We start from the raw sequence: 22,337 nt of genomic DNA, 5'->3' as shown, positions 1-22,337 counted from the left end.
GACGTATGGGAATGAGGTGCAGTGCTCTGTGATGCGGGGTGATTCTCGGGCTTAGCAGTGTTTATTGGCGGGTAGAGGATACAGTGAAAGATGTGAACGGGAAGCCCTGTGTGGGGCCAGCTGAGGGCTCTCCTCCCCAGCCCTCTGCTCCGTGTCCCTGCTTTTTCTTTGGCTGCTGATCTATAAAACCTGCCGGGTTTTTATCTTTGGTTTGTTTGGGGTTTTCTTTCCCTTTACACAGCAGAACAAGGGAAGCAGCAGTGTGGACAAGTCTCTGTGCATTTTTTCATGGTAGGGAGTGAGGGAAATGGAGGTTAACCCTTCCTGCCCCAGCTCTTTGCAGGCAGTTGATGCTTGGAGGGAGAACCGGAAAACAAAACCCTCTCGGGGACTGGAAGGAATGGCTTCAGCCTCTCAGAGGTGAGAGGGCAAAAATGAGAGATTTCATCTCACAAAAGTAGATACAGCTAAAATGTGAACCCAGCTTTCATTCGGCAACCATGATCTCTGTCTATAAATGGCTGTAGATGTATCTGAAGCTGTGAGGGAGAGAGATGCAGAAACGCCTCAGTTCCCCTCCTGCTGTGAGATCTAGGCAGCAAAGACAAGCTTAAATTGAAGCATCAAGAATAAATAAGGCCCCCCTGGGACTCATGCTGCTTTGATAGCTGTGGCTGCCTGGTGGGCAAAAGAGTTGGCTCACACTTACCTTCTGCTTGCCCATGTTCAGAGAGAGCCTGCGATAGCACCTTTTGTCCCTGGCAGAGCCTCAGCAAGTGCAGCTCTGGGTCTGTCTTGGATTGGAGTAGACATGGTCCAGACTGAAGGAGACACCATGTTCTTGAACCAAGTTCAGCTCCAAACGAAGCCCAAGAGACTGACACCACTCTTAGCACTGCAGGACTTGCAAAGTTATAAGTCTGCAAAGCCCCCTAGGGCACACGTTGTGGCCTTCTTGCCAAGTGCCACTGGCTGTTGGCCAGAGTTGCGTGTTGAACCACCCACAACACCTTGAAATGCTCCCAAGCTTGAAAATACCCTAGTGGGGAAGGGAAAAACAAACAAAATAAATAAATATCTAGCTTTAGCTTTATAATAATGATTCTGACCATCAAGATGGGAAGAAAAGAAATGAACTTACCGTGTTGGCATGTCGAATCAACCAACTCAGATTTAATTCCCACGTCATGTCCATGGAACAGTGGGGTTCCCCATCTGGGCAAAACTTTGGTTGTATAACCATTTACACTGCCAGCAGTGCTGGAAAGATTCTTTAATTAGAAATACTCCAGCAACACTTGCACAGATAACATTTTTCTACATCCTTTTATTAGTTTATTAATTGATTGTCATGGAAAGCTTGTTGCTGAAAACACCAGGATTGTCCCTTTAAATGCCAGATAGTTTCATAGGCTGCTTTGGGTGATATAAAAGCGGGCCAGTTTTATAGGTCATACTCTTCTTTGAAATGGAATAGGTCCAGGAGACAATTGGGCACCAGAATGGGAAAAATTCCTCCCACCCACCTCCTTCCAGCAGAGCAGAGGTGTGTCTTGCTTCGAAAGGGAAAGAAAAAGTTTCACCTTCTAATTGTTGTATTGAGCAGCTCATTGACTGCACTTTCTGTTCAATACCTTTTTTACCACTCAGATTGTCTAATCAAAGGCTTTTTCCTTCCTTGGGTTAGCTTTGCAGCCTCTAGCATTGATCCAAAATCGGAAGCGAAAGAGGAAAACAGGCTCTGGGAAAAGAGAACACAATTAACACCCAAGCGGCTCCATTTTTTGGGTGCTTTTAAACATCTTGCACTTCTCAGTCTGTTCTCCCATTCTTTTATTCTCCCTTTTGTGTTCAGGAGGTTTCTTTAAGGAAAGCCTTTGTCAGCAGCTCAGGGAGAAGATTAAAGCACCCGTCACAGGGAAACAGGTTACTTTTTGTGTCCGAGTTCTTAATCCACTTTATTAAAATGTTCCAAATCTTCCTTCAAGAGGAGAGATCAGAAGGACATTTCCCTGTCACCCCTAGCATGCCTTCCTTCCGGATACTTGTGCTTCATTAGAGGATTTAAAAAAGCAAAGGCAAGGCAAGGAAAAGAAGAGAGAACAAGACTGCCGTGACTGGTTAATACGGGATGTGGAGCCTTCCACTTCATGGTCACTGGTACTGCTCTGGCCCCAGGCTGGAAGCAATTGAAAGCTTTTCCCATCTGAAAGACACTTGGTTAAGATCTCTGACTACTTTTACCTTTGAGGTTCAAAGAAGAGAAGAACATTTACGGTGAGCAAAGCCAAACATCCATCCAACCTGCTGTCCTGTTTCTAACAGTGGCAAGGAAAGGGCACAAAAGGGTGAGGATGTTGAGACTGCTGTGCTCTGTACTCCGCCTGCTCCCAGAGACCTCAGGCCTGACATTTCCCACCTGAAAGGAGGGATCCCTGTTGTTAGTAAATCTTGATGGATTTTTTTTCCATGACTTTATCTAATTTATTTTCTGGATACCTATAACCCTCTGCACTAATGTGGCTCTTCCACAGTGAGCCTGAAGAACATCAGCACGAGCTGCTGGGTGGGTGCCTCTGATCTTCAGGGGCACCCAGTGAGTCACATCTGGTGAAGCTTGAAGGCTAAACATCATTAAGATCCTTGGAAAACAAAGTGTGTGATTCCCCTGGGCAGCCTCAGGAGATGTCGCTGGAGAAACAAGTCTAGATCAGGTCTAAAGCCCATCTTGGATCTACCATCACCTCCTCACCTGGAGATGTTTCATCCCAACCTTCCTTTTCCTTCCCTCCAAGCTTCTCACAGTGGATTTTCAGAGCTTTTCTGCCCTTATCCTGAGGTCTGGCCACAATGCATTTAGTGCAGGAAGCCAATGAGACACACTATCTGATTTCCATCTCTGATGGTGGAAAACTAAATTCAGGACAGGATAGAAACTGCGCCAAGAAGCCATGTGAGAAATCTAATGAAGTTATTGCCATGGTGGCTTTTCTATGCACCCTGTTTTGGATTTCAAAGGCTGCTCCCTTTTAATAAGTAGTTCCTGTTTTGTAAAGCAAGTGCATATGGTGCAGACACTCCTCATGCTTCCTCAGGGTGCAATTACTTTCTTATCTGTCATGTACTGCTGTTTCTCCACAGCTGAAGTAAGTTATCCAACATGAGAGTGCAGGGTTAATCTTTGAGTAGGGAAAGTCTAAACGGGCTGGAGAAAACCATGGCAGTCTGAGAGAGCAAAGAGCAAGGCAGTGACATCTTGGCAAGCAGAGATGAAGAGCAAGGTGTTCCTGAAAGAAGACCATCACACTTCCCATCAGTGCTGACTCATAAAATGGCAGGTTCATTAAAGGTGAAATACACAAAAACTACAGTTTGAGCAGTTTTATACTCTGCAAAGCACCTATGCGATTGCCTTTTCCCCTAACTCTTGACTTTCCTGAGCCGAGAGTATCAAAGTAATTTGATTTTAAAATGTGTAATCCTATTAATAAAAATGTAGTTGAAGATTACGTTTTATTTATTATTCGAATTACTGTAGTTCTTCAAGGCCTGCTTAGTTAGAGACCGTCTATCTGCAACTCAAGAGGCAAGTCCCTTCTGTTCCCCACCCCAGGGACGGCCGCACCACGGTGGAGACTTTCCCCAGGGCTGAGAAGGGCTCAGTGCAGGGCCCTGGTGACTTGCCTGTATTCCTGGCTGCCTTCAGCACGCCCTTGCAAAATTTCCTCTCCAGTCAAGGTGCCTGGCAAACACCGACAGAAAGGGAGCCCCAAGCTGAGATCGCTTGCACTAGGCTCCAGCCACTCAGTGTCACTGCTGTGCCTTAATCACAAAGCATCCTTTTTGCTGCCTTTATAGCAGGCATACTACTGTGTTTTGTACCCGCTGACACTCCTGCTCCAGGTACAGCACTTTACAGCAGCCTAGCCTGCGGCTATCCTGGTGTCCCATGTTTATCTAGTCCCTCCTGATGGCCTCCACAGCACATTTGCTATGTTTTCAAAGCCTGTTTTCGAGCCGCTTTGAATTCCCTTTGTGCTCAGAGATCTGCCTCGCTCCTCGAGCTCCATGCACCCTCACCAGCAAGGTTTTTAAAGCAAGGCCATAGCTGGAAGTTGTCATTGATACGTGATGCAGAACAAAATCCAGCTCGCTCGAATGCAGCTAGATTGGCTCAGCGGGGCTGACAATAGATGAACCGGGTCTTATCAGCGAAGGGAGCAGATACAACGCAGGAGCAGCATGCAGGGAGCAGATAGCAGCTTTGCAAAAGCAGCCGGCCTGGCTGGTGATAGTGCAGGGCTTTTATTATTTTCCTAGCTGGTTTCGATGCTGTTGTTTTAAAGCCGGCACCTTTCTGACCACAGCCACTGCATTAATGGCGAAAAGAAATAAAAGTGACAGACAGCCCGATGGAGGAGAGCTGCAATGAAATGTCTCAGTGGGGCACGTTTGTCCCCATGAGCCACTGCCTTGCTGGGCGATTTATCCCTTGCTCCAAATGCATTTGTTGGATTTAATGACAAGTTGGTGGCATTTCTGCAATTAATCCTACCAAAGGGAGGTGATTTTACACGGTGCTGGTCCCGTATTTCCTACCCTGTGTTTTGTTGGTTTTTGCTGTTGTTGAGGGGCTGCCAGCTCTCTCCCAAGCCAAGGCACTACAGTTCATGGCAGTAAATGTGGGTTATTAGCCAGGCATCTTCTCCTGACATCTGAAACCAGCACAAATAAAAAGTATAACCTCAGATTGTCCTAACAAGAAATCTCCAAACTGTAAATATGCAACAGCAAGAGAAAGTATTTCTTTGCCAGTGAAACACTTTAACGAGTGGATGGCTCAGCAAATCTTCTAGGCAGCTGCTTTCCCCTCTGCAGATACTGAGATTTATGGTAGGAAGGGAGGGGGGAAATAAGCAACCCGGGGAGTGCAGTGGGGAGGGGATAAATCATGTGCGCTTGGGTTCCACCTCATCCTCTAGTTTGGCTGGTCTGACGCTTTTGCAGCTAACCTTGCCTCGGATCAACCATTAACGGTCCCACTCAGTGGAGACCTGGAGCCAGGAGGGGAAGTAGCTCCAGTGCCAGAAATCACAATTTGGCCAGGACAATAAGGAGCAATCCATCCTTCCAGTCAGGGTAGAGATGACACATACCCAAAGCTTTTAAATAACAAGTGCTCTTTGAATATTGATGGACTTCTTTGGAGGGAGAGGAACAAAAGGTATTCAACAGAGGTTGCAATTCTGAGAAGCTTTTTCATATTCCTTTCCAATGAATGGGTTCTAAAGCCCATTATGCTTCTGTCCAATGAAATTTCTGATGAATACTATTCCCAAAACAAAAATCACAGTACCTGGAGGAATGGGATCCAAAAGAAACAATAATCTGGCCTAGTGCTTGTGGACTAGGAGGCAAAACAATAAGCCCAACATGCATTTTCCAGAAGGCCCTTCCTAGTGATCATAACCTCCAACTGCAAAGTGGTTTCATAAAACACAGTCCTAAGAAAAGCTTTTAATAATAGAAAAAAAAAAAAAAAAGAAACAACAACAACAAAAGAACTTTACAGCACATTCTCAACTGATTTACAAGCTCTCTGAGCTGGTACTGGAGCCAGTCTTCCTGTCGTAATGAAATTTTCACTCCCCTTGGACCTGAGCTCCTAGCTGGAGGAGAGAGCTCGCATCCTGACTTGCCCATTGGCAGCAATGTATTCAGCTGGGGAATCTGCTGTATCGGTGACAGTGTAGAGCAATTCTTGTTCTGACACCATATCATATTTTGAGGTGATGCAATTTAAATCAATAATAGTCATCTTCTGACTTTGAAAAATAAAAATAAAAATAAAAGCAGAAATAACCCTAAAAACTGTTGCTGTTATCTCACCTTGATGTTGCAAACTGAGCCATTCAGTCTGTTAGCTGCTGGGGAAAAGTTTGCCTAATATCGTCTCCACGAGCACTTTCACGTTCATTCTTGTTTGCTAAGGCTCTGAAGAGGGACCAGCCGGACACAGAGACTCAAAGGAAGCTCCTGAAGGAATGTGAAGGTCCTGCTGTTGAGGACATACAAATGAAAGCATCAGCAGAATACATAAGACACTTTGCACTTTCCTTATTTATCCAAAAAGCTATTTTTGTTTATTAAAACCTAGTTACTAGCTGCATCTTGCCAATAACCTGGAGTGTTTGCTTGGTTAATTTAAGCAAGCAGAGCTTTGACGAAGTAATTTTACCGTCCTCGGGGATCTGCCAGCTTATGCCGGTCTTCACTATTTCAGATGAAATTGAGTTAATTTTCGCTGAAATTGCTTCTTAGCAGACAAACACATTCCCCATCATTGCGAGCTTATGCCTCTGCAGCTCTATTATTCTTTAATTTACACACCCCGGCAGCGAGGGATTAATGCCTGAGACATACAAAAGGCTACAGTGTGGAGAGAAGAAGGGGAGGAGAGAGAGAAAGAGTGGAGCTCTGTGGGGAATAGGTAATGGTGTTTCAGTTTTATAGTCAAAACATTCAAAGTTTGGCATTAACACGGAGTCAACTCTTGTCCTTTCACTCTAGAAATTCATCATCTCGAGTCTCAAGGCAGAAAACACCTCAGGCACTCTGACACGGCAGGCCCCTGCAGGATTGCCAGGCTGGGAGGGCTATCACCAGGAGACTGCAGACTGCTCGACATCAGGAGCCCAGTGCTGGAGGCAAAGCTGGTGCGGAGCAGAGCTGAGCAGAAGGCCACCTTTCGCCTTCGCATCTTCCACTGTGCTTGTGCCTCAAACTGGAGTTCTCCTGGGAAAATGCTGCTGCCAAGGCTCTGGGGATTCCCTCAAATGTTCAGAAACGAAAATACTGGATTCTCGTGAGCATCCAGACAAAAATATAACTAGTGCCAAAGCATCTGCAAATGGATGGAAAAGGAGGATTCCACTATCTAGCTTTTCCAAAGAGAATGAGCAGAAGTGCCAAATTTAGCAGTTTCTGTAAACTTTCTAGTGAGCTTTAAGCGTAGCAGCATTTTAAGCCAGTCTCTGTTGATGACTGAGAAGAACAGCAACTATACTTTTTTATATTATCACTTCAGTTTTCCTTCCTTAATCAAACAGCTGACTGTTTCCTCTCTTATTGTATACACCTCTAAGTTACAAACAGGTAATTGGATAAAATATAGTAATCCTGTATCACATGTCGGTATACATGTAGCAATGCTGTAATTCACCATTTAAAACCCTTATCTTCTTTTGAAGGCCTGCCCTTCCTTCCCATTCTGCAACTACCAGTGCCACATCAGTGCAACAGTGGATTTGCAAAGCCCAGCCCGCTCCAGTGCCCAGACATCCTGCATCCACACAGACACATTAATGCTTTCTCCTTGCTCCCCTCTGCACACGAGAAGCTCACTACCAGCCTTCTTTATTAATCTGCCTACAATTCTTTTCTTGTTTTCTCCTTTGCTGTGATGCCTGCCACACACATCTGGACACCACAAGGGAGTTGCTGATGTGCTGGGCCACTGCATCTTGCACTAATGTTGTCTTAAAAAAAAAAAAAAAAAAAAAAAAAAGGTCCTGGGCTTCAAAACAAGGTGACTGTACAAACTGTATGAAATATGTTCTTGTATATGGAGTGTGTATCTTGTGATATACAGGAGAACAGACGAGGGTCCCTTCCAGGCAAAAAACTCTTTGTGTCTTCAACTTGAAAGATGATCAAGTGAGATATTTTTTGCTACAGAACATAACAGGCCTCCCAGCACCCATGGCACACCAGCTTGCCTTTCAGGGATCCCCAGGGATCATTTTGCCCTTCTGCCTGTGCCCCAGCTGTTTGTCCTTGAATTCAGGGGAAACAGGAATACTGATTTTCTCCCTGGTTTGTAGACAACACTAGTCCCTTTCTACCACCAGAATAACTCCTCTTGAGTCTGTCAGACACTAACACATTAAAGGCCAGGTTGCATTCATTTGATAACATTCCCTTCTGAGGACTGTCCTTGGTGGGGGAGGACAGAATGGAGAAGGTCCTCAATACAATTCATGTTGAAGAAAATTGAAGGACTCTGGTTGCCTCCAGAAATAATCTCACCATCTTGCAGGGCTCTGCTGTACAGCTGGAAAATCCCAGCTTTGGGGCAAGTCCTCGCTGAGCCCAGGAGCAGGTCGGGGTGAGAACAAAGATGATATTACATTACATTAAAGAGACTCATGTGAAACACCTCTGCAGATGGAGCAAGACCAAATCTGAGAACAAAAGAAACCTTCTCCCCATTCGCAGATGAGGGAAGGGAGGAGAAAGCAGAAGGAAAACTTTGACAGAAAAACTTTTCCACTGAGGTGAGCAGTAAATACTGAAAAGCACAGGGGAAAATTCAGCCACCTGCAGTTGGGGTGTGACTCCTATCAGCTGGTAAAAATTCCCCCTGTTGGAACTGCATACCTATCCCTTGAAATAAAAAAGCTGAGAATCAGCCAAAAAAAGGCATATTCAACTATCTAAAGAGATGTATGATACAGTAGGGCAGGGTGGCACCAGCGACACTCCAGCAGCGAGGCTGGGTGAGAGCAGTGGCTCAGGCAGGTGTGCTTTGTCCTCCTTCTGCCCTCCGAGAGTGACTTCTGCCATTTTCCCAGTGAAGTTATTTCAGAAACCAACTCCTTTCAGCTCAGCTGACTTTTAGCCTCATGCATTTTTATATACTCTCTGCAAGAATGAGAAGGATATTTACATTTTTTAATAAGCCTGACAGTTTGAAAGTAATTGGGGATTTATAATGGGTTTGTTTAGGTCTTTTTGTCCACTTGAATTCCAACTGCTAGTCTTAGGCCTAACAAGCAACATTATCTCTATGGTGATGAGGGAACCTCAACAGGAGGCCCTGAAGCCAAAGAGGAAAGCACTGGTGTGTTTTGTTTTGTTATGATATTTTTTTTCCTTTGAACCTGCATTTTCAAGTGAAAGCAGCATAACAAAATTTAAAGCAAGAGCAAAATTCCTCCAGTCATCCAGGGCTCATAACTCTGACTTCTTCCTTCGGTTCTCCCAAGGGTATGTAAGCCAGTGTCTGATCTCTATCAAGGTGTTTTTCCTTCCTTACAGAGATTTGCATTTCTTTGTTCTATTACGGTTCCAAAATGATCTTAACCCTGATTTTCTTTTGAGGGGGAAGCAGGGGTTTAATGGTAAAGATGGAATTAACCTGCAGAACTCCAGGTCTGGGGTCAGACTCCTGCAGCTGAATCTCAAGGACTCAGTTCTTCTTCTTCCTAAACCAAAAAGACAGCTGTACAAGGTGGAAGGGAGAAAGGGAAACCTGGGAAGGGATCTGATCCAGCTCTGACAGTGGGGTTTTAGTGAGGATTTCTATCAAAAATGGAGACTCGTGGCAATGTCTTTGGCTTCCTTGGCATTTCTGATGGACACTACTGAGTACTGGTTGGTCCCAGGCTCTTCTAGAGAAGGGGCTGCTGACATGTTACAGGTGACATGCTCTGACCCCAACTTTCAGACAGCATCCTTTCTATCTCAGTTCCCCACATTTTTAAGAGAAGGAATTACATTTTCTACCTTCTGCAAGAGTGAGGATATAAATGCAACAGAGAACAGCAGGGCTTAGAGTTGAAACGGGGGTAGGAAGTGCCCACCAACACCATCAAAAATAGTGACAATGAAGAAAAATAACAGGACACTGGCACCCCTGGTCAGCAGACATCAGCAGATGGGGTCATTTCAGCAGAGGCAAGCACCGAGCGGTGGTGCTCTGCAACATACCTGACTTTATTTGGGGAGGAGCCTCTTGGTTCACGTCTTCACCTCGTTGTGCCTCAGCCCTCCACGGCATGCAGGTCACACCAGCACATCACCTCCCATGCCCCAGGTTACTGTTCCTGTCTTGGAGCAGCTAAAGCTGTGGAAAGAATGACCTTCATAAGCAAGCAAAGCAGAGTGGAGATGTTGCCATTTGCTATTCCCATTACTTGCTCTTGACCGGGTGCTTTGGTTTGAAACCTATGCAAGACATACGTATGCAAGGGATATCTTTGTCCATTGGTTTCAGGCATGGGACTGTGCAACCTCATTTCCTTCCCCCACAGACCAAAAAGGGGCAGAAGGGATAGTGCCCTTTCCTGGTGTTTTCTAGCTCCCAGGAGGGGTTCCCCAGCCTCCCTGCAGCACAGAGCTGTAGGATCCATTCCTTGACCTGGTACCTGTGGCAGTGCTGCTCTGCACCTTCCCAGCAGACACATCAATTGCACGCAGTATTTACAGCTCCCAGCACCCTGTGAATTTGCCCTTCCGTGGCCACTGGCCTGTCCACCTCTGGTTTCAACCTCAGGTTGAGCCTGTGCAGAATGCAGGCATCTCTGATGTGCATGGCCACGGGCAGAGGACAAACCCACCTTCCTCTGAAGCACAGGGCATTGCAGGCTGCTGCCAGAGGCCATGAGGAGATGGGGTCAGGAGGGGACAACTTAAACACGGATTTGAAAGTGCCTTGTGGATTGCTCTGAAAAATGGTGCTGGAGAAAAGAAGCCGATTGAAAGGGATGATGCAGAGGGCAGCAGGCAGGGAGCGGGCTGAAGGCAGGGAGATGCAACAAGGGGAGAGCAGAGGCTGCACTCACCTGCACAGCCCCTGTCCCTCTGGGTGGTGGTGACAAGGGACAGGGAGCCACGGCTGGTGAGACACATGGAGGGAGGGGTGGGGAAGAGACAAAGACAGGGAGAGGAGATAAAGAGAGATGGGATGGGAATGGGAGAAAGGCAGCAGGAGGGAGAGGGGAAAGTGCGAAATGAATTGAAATGAGTTAGAAAATTCCAGGCAGACGAGCTTGAGCATTCAGCAGCTGAGATGTGGGGCTTCATTAGTACAGACCGACAGAAGATAGAGACATTAAGGAAGGAAATGTGTGACTCACAGGGGAAAATGGGAAAAACAACACACACCATAGCAGCTGCTCCGTTTACTTCAATTAAAGAACAGCTCAAAGGGTATGTTAAGGGGAAAGGAGGGGGAAGCAAACAAAGGCACAAACAACAACCAAAAACAAAAGAAAGCCACCAAAACTACAAACAGATGAAGTGACTGTTACCCTCAAGCTCCTAAATGAACTGACTCAGGTGTCTGAACACAGAGTGTGTCTGCCTCACCCTGTGCCTCCGAGTAGCACATTGCAACAGGCTCCAGGGTGGCAGGAGAAGCTGCCAGAGCCTCTCCATCCTCTCGGTGCCACCCTATGGCCACCCCAGCCCTCCTGTCCTAGGCTTTGCTGCCAGCATCAGCAGGAGCCAGGCAGCCTCTTGTGGCCACATCATGCCTGGCCAGGATGCAAGCACCCTCCTTACCTCCTCCTGTGGTGTATGAGGAGCCAAGGAACTCACTGAGATCAGCTTGGGATGCTTTTCCAGAAGAGAAGGCTAATATCAATTCCAGGCAGAGATTTCAGGTATTTCAGCTGCCCAGGACACACTGGTGGTAATAGCCCTGCACTGGGCTAACAGGAAGATGACTACAGGGATCCCTGTCTCCCCACATTGCCAACCTGATTTCTCAGCGCTCATCAACACTGAGAAATGTAGGCAAAATTTCATGGATTCCACTGAACCCTGTTTTCAGCTTTCAGCTGATAAATTCTGGGAGTGGAGAACCAAACAGACCTGGGAGAGAAAAAGTGAGACAGGAAGGAAAGGACAGAAGAGACCTCCACTTCTCTAGGTGTTTCCTCCTTGCAGCTTTCACCAGGACAAAAACTATATTAAGGTTTTATAGAGGAAGAAAGTTTTCTGTCGAGAAACCACTGGCTGCCCTAGATCTCTGTTTTCTTTACCAATTCCCTCACACAAGAGGTTTATCACTTTGCTCCAGCTGTGACACTGGCCTGCAAAGGTTAGTTGCTTTGCTTGGTTGACTGAAGCCTCAAATCTGGAGGCTACTGGGTCAATCCCAACTCACAACCTTCCTGAGTGATCAACACAGACAACCTCACAGTGTCAGAAAAGGCCTGCTTTCATTTTGGCAGGGGAAAAATCTCTGTTCAGAACTTATCCTTCACACCTTATCTTTGTGGATGCTTCCCAATTCCTGGATACTGCGAATCCGTGACCCTAGGCTGACTCGTTCCCTGTACCAGCACCGCAGTGGATTTCATGACAAAGTCCCGTGGTCTGGGGATAATTACCTGCCCAAAGTCTCAGATGGAGTGCCCAGATACAAGCAAACTCCCAAACTCCTGACATTTATCACTCTAAAGAGCAGCCAGCAGAAAAGCAGCCCCTATCAGATAAGCAGTGTCAGTCAAGATTTCAATGTAGTCGGCTGCAGCTTGAAAAGGACACATCACAGCGTATCTGTAGAAAGTAGCATGGCAAATGTTAAATCTCCACAGTGTGGGAATCAGCACAATGGATCCCATCTCCATAAGTGATAATGGGAGCCCGTAATTCTCTTTTGCGAACTTTAATGCCAAAAAGTTGCCACAGAGAACCACTGAGGACACAAGGGCTTTTTCTTCAAAGCTTCTGAGATAGGCAGCATTAAACATGTTCACTTTGAGCTGGCTGTGTGTTAAGCTTCCTCTCCATCCCTTCATCTCTTCCCAATCAAGCTGTGTCTCAGTCAGCACCCAGTTGTTAAATTCTGGATGGATTAAAGAGCATGAGAAAGTGCTTTTTTAAGGAAAACCGTGTTTATCCATCACTCATCTGGGTGAGTGTTAAACTTTAGATCCTCTGCTCCTCTAATGATCGTTGCATGGCGGTGCATTCAGAGTCTTTGCTTTGCACAGTAGTGGCGATGTTTGATCTAAAGACGTCTCTTTGCCCAAGATTAAATCTGAATTTGGATCACCCTTTGGGGTCTAATTGTGTAGGATTTTGGTGGCAGTGCTGCAAGGCCACAGAGTGTATGTGCAGCAAGCAGAGGACAGGAATTCCCCCAGTTCCTGACAGATCCCAGGAGATTTCGATAATATTTTATGCGGAGGAGAAAATGAAATTCAAAGACAGCAAAAATAGCTTTCCTTGTTCAGTGTTAAAAATGATAAAAGAGGGAGGGTATGCTCTTTAATCAAATTCCTAGAATTCATGCTGGCTTCCGACTAATGACGACTCAAAAGAAGCATTGACCGGTTTCAGACCCCTCCGATGGTGACGTGGGTGGACGGGGATCAGACAGACACTAAGTTCTCCAAAACTGCAACGTTTTGACACCACATTAGGCATAATTGCACCTGTCAAAGACGTACTGCTGAAAGTCTTCAGTGGCACAGCTAATGGTGGAGGAATTCTTGCAAAATTCTCCACGTGGTTTCTGGGTGCCTCAGGCCTTCAGAGACCACCTTGACAAGCAGATAAGGTCTTGCTGGGCAGTGGGAGGCTCTGGTCAATCTACAGGTGATGTTGGACTGAACAGTTTGAAGCATCCTCTCTTTTTTTGATCCAGAAAAGTCTACTCTTTACTTTTTTTGAATTGTTACCACTTAAAGAGGTATTAATGTAGCAAAAAAATACCTGCCAAGTGAGATCCTCTGGTCTGTGACCCCCAGTAAAGGGCAGACACCTCAACATAGCACCAAAATGCCTGATGACACTGGGCAGTCTGGTAAGACCAGCTATAGCTGATTCTCTGCCCTTCTCAAACCTTCAAGTGGCTCCTGGAAAAAAAAAAGAAGAAATGTTTCACCCCCGGAAAAGGCATCTCCTCATGAAACCCAAGCACAGCACTGGTGGTAGCCAAGAAATACCTTCACCAGCAGCAAAGGCACTGCCTGGACCGAATTCTTGCCAGCCCAGCAATGCAAAAGTGGTGTAAAGTTCACCCAGAAGAGCAGCTTTCCTCTTCACAAAAGAAAGCTAAACCAGATGAAGGTTAGGTAGAGAGGCCTGTGTCAGAGCAGGGCAGAAAACACAGGGTCTGCCAGTTTCTCCTCAGCTCCTAGCACATATCCTGGTGCTAATCCTGCCTAGGTGGATTTGGAAAACTCTCTTAGAGATCCTAGACTATGATGAGTACATGCTAGCAGGAATAAGAGCCAACAAAAAGATATATGAGCATTACATCAGAGCCTACCAACGACGTTGCAGATGGGGTTTATTTTCCTGCCCAGCAGCACTTCCTCTGCTTCCACAATGCCACAGGCATCCAGCTGTACACATCCTTGGGAGCAGGAAGGTCGGCACCCCGTGCGTAAGGATGCAATCCTTATCCAGGTGAGATTAAACTGAGGGAGAAGGGATGGAGCACGCCAAATGCAGTGAGCCTTGGATAAACGCTCATTGTCTTCGCCGAGAGCTGTGTTTGAATAAGAAGGGAGAAGTTAAGGGTTTGGCAGACTGTATGTAAAACATTGCAGAACGGCTGCTATGTGCATGCAGCTAGTTTCCATGCATAATATATATAGGAGCATACCATATGTTTAAAGCATCAGGCAATCGGGCCAATCTTGGATCATGTTATAAAGCTTTCCTACGGTGTTGCATTTGTTCTAAACAGATGCATTTCTCCATCCCCCCACCCCTACCCCCCTCTGCCTGCCAACACTCAGTTATGAGGAAACCAGGTGTCCTTCTTTAAAAAAAAAGAAATAAATCATTATCCAAAGGAATCTGTCCAGGAAGAAAGTAAATGCCCATCTCTGCTATTTTTATTTCAAACAGGAAATATGTTGCCAAACAAATTACCAAACGGACAAACAGGAATCAAAACAAGAAAAAAGGGAGACATGAAAACTCATAGGAATTAGGTTCTGAATTCGCAAAGCCAAATGCTAATCGCGTCAGTCCTCAAATGTACAGAACAGATGAATTCAAGAACAGAAAGAGCTCCAATGATAGCAGATCTGCTCTGGATGAAACATGTCCTGCATCAGTTATGAGAAGGGCTGGATGCTCTTGTCTTTAAAGTGTATGGTTTGATTTGATATTAATTCATCAGCAGCATCACAGATCTCAGGGGCTCGTCTCTTCTCATTATAGGTGCTTTGCATATGTGGTTGGAAAAGAACCACCACTGCTCTGCCTCGTTGCTGCTCCCTGCTGTCGCTGTGTTACCCAGCTCGGGAGCTCTTGGCAGACCCCTCCGCATGTCGGGAGCGGTGCCGGGCGCTGGCCAAGCCCCACGGGTGTCGTGTGCCCCGCCAGCATCAGTGGCAAAGCCGGCCGGGAGGAGAGCCCAACATTTCCCAGCACGGGGTGTTGGCAGGGTGAGGATGTGGAAGAAGCCCAAGGCCGACCTGCTTTGTGCACATCACCCTCACGTGAGCAAGAGTAGCTCTCTCCTCCTGTAATATTTCAAGAGGCCCTGCCTCCGTCAGCCCCTGGGGGGGACAGCAAAACCACCTGGCGGGTGAAAGCCAGCAGGATCAACAGCAGAACAGCTGGGAAATGCTCACAGCTGGCTCTCTATCCTTTACATGGAGCTTCTTCCACTCTTGCGAGCTCTTAAGGCCATGTTTTATATCCTAATTAAACTGAAAGAAAAGGAATTGGATAACAGTCTAAAAGATTTGCAAGCTACATCTATTTCAGAAAATGACTCATGTTCCCACTAGTGTAGCTCATCAGGTCCAGCACATGCTCTAATGTGTGGGACTAATAGATTTGTAACAGCGATATCTAATATGAGTCTGTTCCGGTTACATACTTATCATGGGTCCTCGCAGGCTTTCCATCAAAGCTGCTGAATGAAAGCACTTTTTTATTAAAGAAAGGGAAAAAAAAAAACCTCTTTGCCCATAAATCTCTCAGCACATTAGCCCCCAAAACAATTCACTGAGGCAAGGTCATATTTCCCTTACATTCATTTAGATCCTTGGGAAGTTCAATGAGATGAGAAGACAAGACAAAACACAAGAGACTCTGTCTTCAGCTGCTATGAATCAGCGTTGCTCCCCATCAGCTGAGAATCCAACCATATATCTAGAGAGAGCTATAGGAAATATATAACAATTTCTTGGGGTCTGGTAATGATGATCCATACGGTGTCTTATTACTTGAGAAGGAAGGGAGCGACTGCAAGGACAAATGATACTTGGCAGGTGAGAGCAGGTTTTACAGCCCCGTGGGAAGAACCCCCTTGCTTTCAGAGGGCTTGAGTTCATTCCATGGTGTTGGAGGTCACCACAATTAAGCAGAGGGGAAAATATTTTGTTGCTGTGTTTTGTTTCCAGGCAGTATTTCAGTGGGACAGCTCCTGATGCCAGTCCCTGAAGGGAATAGGATGTGACAACTCAAGCCACCGAGGAATGAGTTTAAGTGAAATATAGTCATGATAATGCTGCTCTGCCTCTCAGTTATCTCCTATCCACTGCTCTGAACAGCAGTGAAAGCTGCCAGCTCTGAACCCTGTACCGTGCGCTGTCCCTTTGATACTGCATGTTTACACCCTTCAGATATTTTTAGGCTTTTTTTCCACACACAGAAGTACGCGTTGTCATCTCATAGCCTCGTTTAGCGGTTTGAGGCTTCCCACATAAATCAGTTTTTCCAAACATCTGATCATTTAGCGATCAGAAGGCAGAAAGGGTGGTCTGGTTGCTCTTCTTTTAGCTTCCTCCCAGGTCTCATTATCTGGTCACATTGTGGTGGTTGGGACCGAGCATGCGGTTTGTCTTGAGGACAAATTCGAACCACGTAGGGAAGGGCTGTTCCTTCCCACGGAATAATTTGCCTCCACGGAGGCAGATGATGTTATTTGTAGTAGTATACTATTTCAGACTGATCTCCAATTTGTCATCTGCTGGCATCTCAAGGACCCTTCATGTACCTTAGCCAGAACTGGTGGAAAATAACTTGTCAAAATTGTTAATTTCTGATATAGTTGCAGGGAAAGGGTGTTCCCTGAAAACATCACACTTCTGGTTTAGGATGACTTATTTTTTGTGGAGGATATTTGATTTTTTTAATTGTTTTTACAATAAACACTGATTTTCTCCCCAGAGAAATAAGGTTTTAATCTGCTTCACCTTGAGGCCTTCCAAATCTCTTCTTTTTTTTTCTTTTCTTTTTTTTTTTTTTTGTGGGCTCTCAACTATTTTGGATAGCACTTTTGCACATACAAATATTTGGCAGGTCAACAGCAAGCAAACATCAAATGACAGTAGCTGATTCGTGGGCATGGTCTGGTCCAACTAGACAGACAGCTAAGCACTAGGAAGTATTCTGTTAAATAATTATTCCCTTAAAAAATCATTCTCCATTGCAGTCATGTTATCCAAATCAAGTCTTTGGTTCTTCTTTGAAAATGTGCCAGAGCATCCTTTTTCTCTCCCTTAGGTACCATTAAAGCAAGCCACCCCAGAAGATGAAACAGAAATGTATTCATCTTATTATTCTGGAAAGAGAAAGCTCTTTGTGGCCAAATCCAATGATATACCACACTTGTAGCTTCATTCCAGAAAACCTTCGGCTTTCACCAGGAGCCAAAGAGCTCCAAGCCTCTTCTCCCAGCCTCATCCTTCAACGAACTCCAGCGGCTGGCAGCGAAGAGCCCGCTGTTGGCGCATGGTGAGAAGTTGGGTTGTTGGGAGCTGAATGGCAATGCCCTGAGTCTTGACAAGATCCCACCTCGTCCTACATCTGACCCTGATCACTTCCCAACACAAGGAGCAGCTCCCAGGGCAGCAGCCTCGTCTGACCACAGCTCGGTGCATCTCTCCTGCCAGGTATGAAGCCCATCTCCGTACCCATTGGTTCTTGCCAATGTGAAATGCAATCCTGCCTCTTAACAGGCTCCGTGGGTTACAGGGGGTGGTGGGTAACCATGCAAACCGAGTTGTAAAACAGCATGGGAGTTGACGTGTCATAAAGTGCTACCGCCGTGCTACACCCGAACGGAGCCCATCAGGAGGAGTAATTCCAGATGCGCCCCCAACGGGTCTGAGCAGCGCTGTCCTGGGCAGAAAGTCAGGCGTGGTCTGGAGGATGGGGTTAGCACGAGAAGGCAGGTACCAGCCACTAATCCAACTTAAGGTCCTCAAGACCCAGAAACCTACCGTATTTACACTCTTTTCCTTCAGCATCTGAAAGGTGTGGATGTGTGCTCACACACATCCTTTACCAGCATGTGTCAGACCCAGACAGCCCAGCCAGGGTTTTCTGGAGGAAATCCCGGCTCCTCTCGGCTTCTTCCAAAGACAGTTCATGGATGGACGAGAACCTTCTAGTTCAGATCAACATCACCAAAATATCAACTTCAATTTTTTCAAATAGAAACTGAACACCAATGGTGTTCAAATACAAGTGCAAGACCTAGGAGTTTTTCAGTGTTAACAACTGAATTTCTTTCAAGAAATGTCCATGAACCTCAGTAGACTATGGAGACCGTAGAAGAAGCAACTATAAAAGCCATGGCTTCAGGAGGAGAGGAGGAGCAGATGCTCTTCCTCCACCTTCATTATTCATCTGTGCTGGGGACAGTCACCATCTGGACCTGAGATTTCAGGCCAGCACTATTTCTTCTCTTGCCATATCTACATCCTCAGCAATAGAAAACAGTGATGGAAGTGTAGCACAGTCCCACACTGACACTGGTTTCTGTCTGTGAGTTCTCCTCCATGTGTTACATGAAAATAAATCATGCACGAAGCACACCTATCAATTCTGTCCAAGCAGTGTTAGTCTCCAAAACCAACAAACTAGCACTTGAAGTTTCCTTACTCAGCTTGCTCTACTGCAACACAGAAGTTATTCTGCACCCCAGACAGGTTTTTAGGACTGCTTTGCAAGGTGAAACTCAAAAAGATACTCCTGTAGGCAGCAGAAAATCCTCCCAGCCAATGTTCTCAAAGGGAGCTCTCCAACAGTTCAACTTTCCCTCTGTAGCTCTCCTAATAATTAATGGGAAATAAAGTCCTATGGGAAAATTGCCACCAGGTAATTAATAAAAAATGAAAATGAGAGCAGAAAGAATGGAGATGTTGCAGAAAGCTTGTAAATTGAAAGAGGCAGACTTAGTTGTGATTTCCTTCCCTGTCTCAGAGGGTAAGTAATGCGTGCTCGACGTTCATCAGCGGCTCACCCAGGACTCTCAGCTTCATCCATTCACACTTTGGAAACAAGAGACATTGTGATGGGAATGTTCGTGCCTGGCCACATTTCTCAGTGGCCCTGCATGCACGGACTTGCTAGCACAGACAGGGGGATGTCTGTCAAGGACAATCTCAAATGCTCTGTGTGGATCTATTACCAGGTGACCACTTAAAAATAAAGGTCGCTGCTTGCTTTCTACCTGTGGGCTCAAGCTGCTTATCAGCTTGATAGGGGTGGTTCATTAAAACAAAGAAAAATGTCCTTTCTATATCTAAGCAATGTTGAAAAGTTCTTTTGCCTCAGCATCTGTGAAATGCCTCCCCAAAGAGCGAATGCTCTTCCTCATGCTCAAGCACATTTATCTCACTGTTACTAAAGAAGACTAGAGAAGAATTTAAAAAAATAATTTAAAAATTAAAAAAAAAATAAAAATACCTTTTAAGATCAAAATTGATGTCCTCTTGGGAAACAGAGTTACGAAACAATCACTGGAAATGCCTAGCTCCCAGCATCGTCTCCAACTGCAGCTTGCCAGCACGAGTGCCTGAGCTATCACAGCTGCTGGGGAATCCTAAGAGGGAAGAGGATGAAGATGGATGGTCTTACGATTAAGCTAGAAGCCAGGGATTCGAAGGGTTGTGGCATCACTTCCAGACCTCCCGCGTTGACTTTGGGCAAGTCAGTTAACCTCTCTGTGCCTCTGCTTGCCATCTGTAAAATGGAGATAAGAGACTTCCCTACAGCACAGAAGTGTTTGAAAGAGACTTGTGTGTTTGACAGATGCTCTCATCCAATGCCAACAGGAGTCATGAGATTTCATTGACAGGAGAGTGATGGAGTGGAGAAGACCCACTGCCATTTGGGGTTATGTAGCTTTGTAAAAACTCAATAGGTATCTGTTCAGCTTTCCTCGCCACCTCTTTTGCACGTCTGTCTTCCAAGGTGCAAACACTCTCTCAGCCAATCCCTGGCTCCAGTACGAGCTTTAGGAACCCACAAAGCTCACAGGCTGCTTCCCACCCTCCACAAGGGCTTGAGAGGGTCAGCATGGATTCTTGCCACTAAAAAGAAGTCATGGGAATCATGGAAAAGAAGCCATGGAGAGCCCAGCCCTGCCTTATCCTTACAAGTGAGGAAGTGCCCGAGGCTGAAGGCTCTGCTGCCCTGGGTCCCGCTGCCCTCACACCCACAGGGTGCACAGATTAATGCCTATTTCCAGAAAGGCACCGTGCCCATCCCGGCAAAGCAAGAGTCATCACAGCCAGCCTGACCTACCCATTTCTCCCACCACACCACACTGCAGGGGCTCACTAATCCCTAGAAACCCTTCACAGCTCTGGAAACAAAGGAACATAATTTTCCATTGCATTTTTTTTTTAAGACATCAGAAAAGAAAAACATTCCTGTGCTTTCACAGGGAACGTTACATTTCCCTTATCGGCTTCACAAGACAAGTTAAAGCATCTAATCTCAGCTCTGCCAGAGCCCACCTGACCCTTCTCTGCAAGACTCGGGAGGAGCATTTTTCTCTCCTTTTTTTTTTTTTTTTTTTTTTGGTATTAAAATCCCATAGTGTTATTAAAAGGAATTGTTCAATTCCTTTAATTGGCTCAGAAGATAAATTCTTCCCGCAGCCCGGGGGTCACGGCCATCAGCAGCTATTTATTAGCTGCATTGATTGAGAAGAACAGCCTTTAAATGGAAATAAATTGAATTCTATGGCAAAGAGGATTCCATACAGGCTATTAATGTGAGACAGGAAGGCTTAGCTGTTTTATTTTTTATTTATTTGTTCCCTTCCTTAGCTCTGAGCCATCCTCAAGCTCCCAGCTGCTTCCCATTTCTCCCGCCAGCCATCCCCTCCTCACCATGAGGATTTCCTTACCTACACTGGCAAGAGCAAGTACAAGGGTGATGGTGATGGTGGAGACTTGGATAACCTCAGGGAGGCTCCAAATCTGTTCCACAGGGCCCAGCGAAGGAAGGAGAAGTGATGGAGAGCAAGGTGAGACAGCCACATGCATGCACAACAGAAATGAGAAGGGGAGCACAGCTCTACCAGTCTCTCTGGGGCGTTTTTATTTTATTTCTGCCTTTTCCACTGCTCTTGGATTGTCTTTGCCACCGCCTGTCAGTTCCAGAATACATTTCATGGTGCTCGCCTTCATTCCAGAGTTTAATTGCTTGAGATTGTTACTTGTAGGCTGTTAATTTATTAAAACCAGATCTCCCGTATTACTCCGGAGCCCAGAAGAATCATTGCCTTCTATTAAAGGCAGCGACGCGTGCCCGCTTGTCTTTTCTCTCTGGTCACCTCTGTAATTGCAGCCCTCTGCTAAGATGGAAAACTCCCCCCTGCCAGCTAAGCATCCTCCTCAGAGCAGGTGGGCTGAGGAGCACACAGGGGAGACAAACTCACTCGGGGCATAAATGGATATAACTTCTTGGATGTCCACAGAGGAGTGTGTGATTGCATTAGAGATGCACAAAACCTCGAAGCTATTCAGGTCATGTTTCCCCAGGTGGGAGAAAAACTCAAGTCAGGGGCTGTTGGTGACTGGTATCATGCAGACAGGCATTACTAAAATACAATGACAGGCGACCACAGCATCCGACAGAGCCAGCACTGCAAACTGACAAACCACTGTCCTCACCCAGATAAGCACAGAAAAATCTTCCTTGGTTGTCTGGACCATCCCTTCAGTCAAATACCTTCCTCAAAGCCAGACACTTGCAGTGCCTAATGGTGCCAGAAACAGAGAGAGCATTCGTATACCAGGATACATACATATCCACATACCAGCATGGGAGATATGTGAAAACAGGAGGCTAATACAGGCCAGAAACTCCCCGCTTCTTCTCATCCACCATCTCTCCATCTCCTCAAGGTTGCTCAGCTGCCTTCATCATGCCCAGCCCTTCCTCTGAAGGGCTTTCTTGGCAGCCCATGCACAAATCTGGTCTCACAGAGCTGCTCGATAGCATCTAAAATGCAGACGTAGCATCCTTTAAGGCAGTGCTTGAGTCTAGTGTTCAAACTCGTAAAGAAAAGAAAGGGAGTCAACAGGAAATTGAGAGATGGAAAAACATCATATACTTGAGATACTGCTGAGTAGCAGCGTAGGGGAAACATCCCTACATTTCCTGAGATCCCACAATCACAAGAGGCAAATAACCCTTCCCCTCCCAGTACATTACAGGTTCCAGAGTTAACAACCCATGCAGCCCCCTTGCATTACAGCCCAGTCCATATTTTAGGCACACAGTGTGTGAATTCCCTCGAATCTGGGTGCCTCTGGTTTGTAACCTCA

At 46.0% G+C, this 22,337-nt stretch overlaps 1 long non-coding RNA gene across 1 annotated transcript in view; it reads right to left on the bottom strand.

Moving 5' to 3' along the window:
• Nucleotides 1-22,337, bottom strand: part of LOC310880115 — a 61,763-nt gene that overhangs the window by 17,908 nt on the left and 21,518 nt on the right. Inside the window, exons 4-7 of the long non-coding RNA XR_014571443.1 lie at nucleotides 19,462-19,597; nucleotides 14,069-14,290; nucleotides 9,772-9,907; nucleotides 710-6,058 (exon numbers count right to left, since the gene is read on the bottom strand). This is a non-coding gene — a long non-coding RNA (uncharacterized lncRNA). The remainder of the gene's footprint in view (nucleotides 1-709; nucleotides 6,059-9,771; nucleotides 9,908-14,068; nucleotides 14,291-19,461; nucleotides 19,598-22,337) is intronic.

The sequence above is a fragment of the Anser anser genome, assembly GCF_964211835.1.
Source record: "Anser anser genome assembly, chromosome: 12".
In the NCBI taxonomy this organism is placed as follows: domain Eukaryota; kingdom Metazoa; phylum Chordata; class Aves; order Anseriformes; family Anatidae; genus Anser; species Anser anser.
Note: the sequence above shows the minus strand (reverse complement) of the source record. Positions and strands in the feature narration are given on the sequence as shown.